Source organism: Coregonus clupeaformis, chromosome 29, assembly GCF_020615455.1.
Source record: "Coregonus clupeaformis isolate EN_2021a chromosome 29, ASM2061545v1, whole genome shotgun sequence".
Lineage (NCBI taxonomy): Eukaryota > Metazoa > Chordata > Actinopteri > Salmoniformes > Salmonidae > Coregonus > Coregonus clupeaformis.
The window spans coordinates 59,392,310-59,398,309 of record NC_059220.1 but is presented as its reverse complement, the minus strand read 5'-3'; positions in this window follow the sequence as shown (position 1 = coordinate 59,398,309).

Genomic DNA, 6,000 nt, shown 5'->3' with positions numbered 1-6,000 from the left:
GTCATATTAATTTGTCTTCCAGCTAAGTTATACCAATCCGCTAATGCTTTTCACCACCTGAACTGCTAATGCTTTTCACCACCACAACTGAAACATCAGCACCTTTGACCTAATCAAGCCATTAGAGCAGGGACCTATTGTTTTCATGATGACTTCATGAGCAATTTCAAAGCCATGAGGTACTTTTCCTGGGTGCCAGTGGTTTCAAATGTTCATCATGTTAGCATTTTGCGATGCATTATGTGGTTGTTTTATGGCCATCGTCCAACTCTGAGGTGCACAGGAGAGTCTTACGAGGTTGCCTTGGAATGCACTGCAGACTGTTGTTGTCTGGCTGGTAATGTGCTGTGTGGGTTCTTTCAAGACATCCATATTTCCCTGCCACAGAAACAATTAGGGAGTATTTATGGCGGACCGATAGGGTGGTTTGAAATGCCCCCCCCTCCCTCCCTCCCGACCAACCTTAGGGATCCCTTATGGACCACTGGGGTGATTTGTGCTAGCCAATGCATTGAGTTCATGGCTGCTACACAATAGACTTGAACAGCTACATGCATGAGCAGCAACATGAGCAGCAACATGAGAAGCAACATGAGCAGCAGCATGAGCAGCAACATGAGCAGCAACATGAGCAGCAGCATGAGAAGCAGCATGAGCAGCAACATGAGCAGCAGCATGAGAAGCAGCATGAGCAGGAGCATGAGCAGCAGCATGAGAAGCAGCATGAGCAGCAACATGAGCAGCAGCATGAGCAGCAGCATGAGCAGCAGCATGAGAAGCAGCATGAGCAGCAGCATGAGCAGCAGCATGAGCAGCAGCATGACCAGCAGCATGAGCAGCAACATGAGCAGCAGCATGAGCAGCAACATGAGCAGCAGCATGAGAAGCAGCATGAACAGCAGCATGAGAAGCAGCATGAGAAGCAGCATGAGCAGCAGCATGAGCAGCAACATGACAGCATCAGCACACGTCACCCGCTGTATTTTTTATGCTGAACAGAATCAACATTGGATAAGCGAGGCAGTAGCTTTGAACAGTTTGTGCAATTAAGGCCATTCAAAACAGCTGGAAATAAATAGTTACTGGGCTACATTTTTCTCAGTTCCTATTCAAATTGAAGAAAACATATAAAATACCAGGACAAAAATGTATTAAACAGGCTCATAGATACATCTCTATTTGTTTATTTTGATTTGAAATAGAAATCAAATATAATGGCCAGAATATTTTATTCAGCATCATGATGAATTTGATTAATTTTTTGTGTGTAACTCTTTAAACATGGAGTGCAAATGAGTTTCTCCTTTATCTCTCCTCCTCCTCCTCCTCCTCCTCCTCTTCAACATGGCTGTTTCATAATGAGGTCCTGCCAGCAAGAGGTTAACAGGCCGGCCTGGTGGCCTTTAGCACACCCTCACACAGCCAATTAATCATATTCACCTATTCTCAGGAAGATTGATAAGGAAGCAGGAGCGTCACACAACGGAACAGAGATTGATTAGTGGCCCTGCTCCCTGTGTGGAGCCCTCATTAACTATACAGTATGTGCTTCCCAAATGGCACCCTATTCCCTATATAGTGTGCACTATTTAGGGAATAGGGGGCCATTTGGGATTCAACGATGTAGAGCTACCAGGGTGAAGGGTGGAGGGTGGTCAGGGGCTCTCTGTCTCTTCTCCTCAGACCTCCATCCTTTCCTTTCTGTTATGTGTAATAGTGGGATGTTTATGTATAACACCGTGATGGAGATGTGCCCCATCTGCTTTCTGTGAGGAGGGATACATGCTGTGTCCCAAATGGCACCCTATTCCCTACACTGAGTGTACAAAACATTAGGAACACCTTCCTAATATTGAGTTGCATGCCCTTTTTCCCTCAGAACACCCTCAATTTGTCAGGGAATGGACTCCACAAGGTGTTGAATGCGTTCCACAGGGATGCTGGCCCATGTTGACTCCAATGCTTCCCACAGTTGTGTCAAGTTAGCTGGATGTCCTTTGGGTGGTGGACCATTCTTGATACACACGGGAATCTGTTGAGCGTGAAAAACCCAGCATCGTTGCAGTTTTTGACACACTCAAACCGGTGTGCCTGGCACCTACTACCATACCCCGTTCAAAGGCACTTAAATATTTTGTCTTGCCCATTCACCCTCTGAATGGCACATACACAATCCATGTCGCAATTGTCTGAAGGCTTAAAAATGTATAACACTGTGACTTTACCCTAAAGGTTGCCTAGTAACAAAGCCTTGTGTCACGTCTTCCAGGGGCTTTAATTCACTTAAAGTTGGAGGGACTTGTTTTTATTTTCTGCTGTTGTTTGTGCTTTTTACTTAGTGTCAAGTGATTAACTTGCTGTTTACAGTTTGGCTGTGAATCATGTTTCTGTTATATCTTTTAACTTTATGCTTACTTCCTCAATTGTGGGGTTAATTACAGTTGTAGTTTAGGAGGAAAAGGTTTTGCAAACGAAAAGTAATTGGTATTGTGATGGTATGCTCAGTTTGTAAGCCTATCATGGCAGAATACTGTTGTTAAGCCCTGTAAGGTAGTAATGTCCCCAGGAGCATGCCAAGTAAATGGTGGTATACATGTACAGTATATGCTCAATCCACATCTGTTGTGATATGCGTTGGTGTTACAAAGCTTTGAAAATGTTTTGAATTTCGAAATGTGCTCAAGGCCAATGTCACTTGTTGTCCCCACAATATTTTCTAACTATTATAGTAGTCCTATATCCTCCTGCTCTGAAGATCTCAAGGTGGACTTCACTAACTCGGGGATCACATACTTTTTTTGGTATGTAAAACAAAAAGGGTTTTCTTATTGCTCTAGAATAAATTCCACTTAAATAATTTGCTTTCAACCACATCAAAATGGCTGTCATTGCAGAACAACCCTTTCAAATACTGAATACATTGAGCTACAGTACTCATCTCAAGGGGATCAAATTGAGTGCATCTTTAGTAATATATGGCCGTATAAGTGCAGAAGAAATACACCATGAGAAGAGAGTAGGCGGAAGATAAATTATTTATAGTGAGATTTATATGGAGAGGTGAGAAGATATCCCTGTAATGGGTTTAATAACGCAGGCCCTGTGCTCCATCCATCACAGCAGCAGACAGTCTCCCTGCTAAGACGCTGCCTCCCGCTGTAGCCCTTGTCTTACCTCCATAATGGCCGCAGTTTAACCCCGGCCCCAGCAGGGCAGTTATCGGCGCACAGCTTTAATTACTGCCCTGTATCCCCTCCCCACGGCACTGCGCTGCTAACACCAGACCATCACCGCCCGGCTACTGTCTCCCCTCTTTATCTTACTGTAGCAATTTTCTCTTCTCTCTTCCATCAGTCGCGGTGGGCCTTAAAGCTTTGTTTTGGGCCTTTTCTTCTCTTCCTTTGCATTTGTTTTCTCCTCCCAGCAGCCTGTCACTGTTTCTGGGTTTGATTCATCTGCCCCATCCTCTGACCATGATTAACCTGACCAGGTCTGTCTGTGCGACAATATCAGAGGCCTCAGCTCACTTACACATCTTCTTTCTGTTCTGCTCTGGCCGGATGGAAGGAGGAACATGTGAGAATAAATAAATTGGTTAACTCTGTCCTTAGCTGCTCTATTGTGGCACTTCATTTTCTTGGAATGAGATTGTTATTTTGTGTCTGTTATTGCTGTTATTATGTTGTAAATGTGTTACGTGAATTATACATCTGTGACCAGATATGAAAAGGATCTGCAGTCAAGTCACGACTGACTGAGTGATAAAAATGATTATACACTGTCTGCCACACACTCTGACAAATACATTACAGAGCTACATACCTCTTTTCTTTAGAATTGGTTTGGACCATGAGCCTCTTGAAATGAATAACCTGAGATTGAATGCCATCATTTCATTCTGTTTTCATTTTATTTTCTAACAGATCATCATGGAAGAGACAACAATTGAGTTAGTTAAAGCTGGGAGGGCTGAAAGAGACTCAAACCTATTTGTCGTTGTTTGTTAAAATCGTACCTTTCATTGAAATCAGTGGCGAGACAGTATGAGAATTCACAAAATAGAATCATTGTGTGTCTCAGTTGAATATTGAATATCACCATATGGAGTGTCTACATTGTATGGCCATCTGGCCCACCTCTCTGGGTATGTCCTAGCTTTGACCTTGGTGGCTGTTGTCTGACGCCTGTGGTGGGGTATACCCCGTCACTGACACTGATCAGCCCTAACAGAGGGACCAGCACATACTTTTAGTGTCAGGGTGGTCTTTTTTCAGAGTGAGGGTGGGGAATCAGAGAATGAGTGATATACAGCAGTACAGATGGGAAGGATCTATTAGAAAATAATCTATTTTACCGGAGAAAGACTGAGTGTTCCTTGTGTAAGGGAGGCCTGAGAGAGATTGCGTGAGAGATTTTCCGATGAGGTGTTTGAGCGATTCCTTTTAGGCCCAGCCAGGATTCTAATGATGCCAGCATGTCTGTATTAATCATGCTCTGATTTATAATTAACATTTCCTTTATTAAAGGGAAGCTGGTATCCTGCACACTTCCAGCCCACTGAGCCCCTGATTGGACAGTTCCTCTTCTGGTGCTCAAGCAGCATTCCAAGAGATCACTGGAATTCCAAATCAGTGCAGAGCCTGGCTCCCTCAGGTAGTGACACAGTTGAGAACCATGAAATATTGAGACATCGAACCTTTTGGTCCATTTCACATTAGCCTACTTAATTTACACAGTCCTTAAAATGATTGATACAGAACACACAATTATTTTTGCTACAGTACTACTACATGAGCAACCAGGCATCTAATATGCCCAGCATATACAGATGTACAGTAGGATCTTCATTTGAGCCTGTTTGCTACAGCAGGAAAATAATCCTGCAGTAACAGGAAATGTGAATTATTATGTGGATTATAATGAATGGACATTTCTGTAGGGGTTGATACAGTACATTTTTGGTATGGGAAAATCACGTGGAAATTACAAACTTCAGAAGCCTTTTAAAACCTCAAATACACTGCAAGTTTTAAATATCATGCATTACAGGAAAGTTCTCCTGCAACAGGGTGATCACATTAAGATCCTACATCTGTATCGTATTGTCATGTTGCCTCTGTGAGAGGTTGCCTTCTTAAATAACCACTTATGGTATTTGATAAAACATAAAAGTAGAACATTTCAATCCCCCATTCATTTTCTGTTTAGTTTCTGTGGACGAGGACAAAAACATTATTTTTCCAATGCAACAAGATTAGTCAAATGAAAAAGAAATGTGTTGTGCTCTTCAGGTCTCTTGCTAATGTAGGTGAATGGCACTATGGCTATAAAGTCCCATTATAGTGGAATGACAGGCCGTGTCCTACCAGCACAACTACCACCAACCAGCACCATTAACTTGGACTTATCTCTGGCTGGGCATCTGGACGTCTAGGCCTGTCATAAATAATACTATCCTCATGAGTATTTCAAGGTAGTGTGTAGCAGGTATACTTTACCAGCACTGTGACCGTTAACCTGTGTGCTCATTGTGGTCCACATGCCACTAGTGAGAGAAATTACAAAATCAATATTTGGTTTCAAAAAGCATAAGAGGAGACTGTCCAAGAAACCAAAAACTGCTGTAATTGAGCTACTGGACCAGAGCAGTGTTTTGGAGTGGGGTGGGTTCCATTTTGTCATGAAGTCATAGCTCAGGGAGTACAAAATGTTCTCCAACAACATTCAATTTAGCTTTAGATATGTAGATGCTGAGAATATCTACAACAAATCTTGGGAAGTTAAGCCATGCAAACAAGTCCTTCTGTGATAATGCATTAGTCCAGCTATACATTTACAAGAGGATCAAAATAGCTTAAGCCTGTTTATTATTTTGTTGGCCTCATTCAAAACAAGAACCCATAGATGTATGAGTGCTTGAATAGAGGAGTGTTGAGCTCCAGCGGAGAGGGCTCTCATTAATGCAACTGTTGTGCATTCAAGGGTGGCCAATCGCTTCTC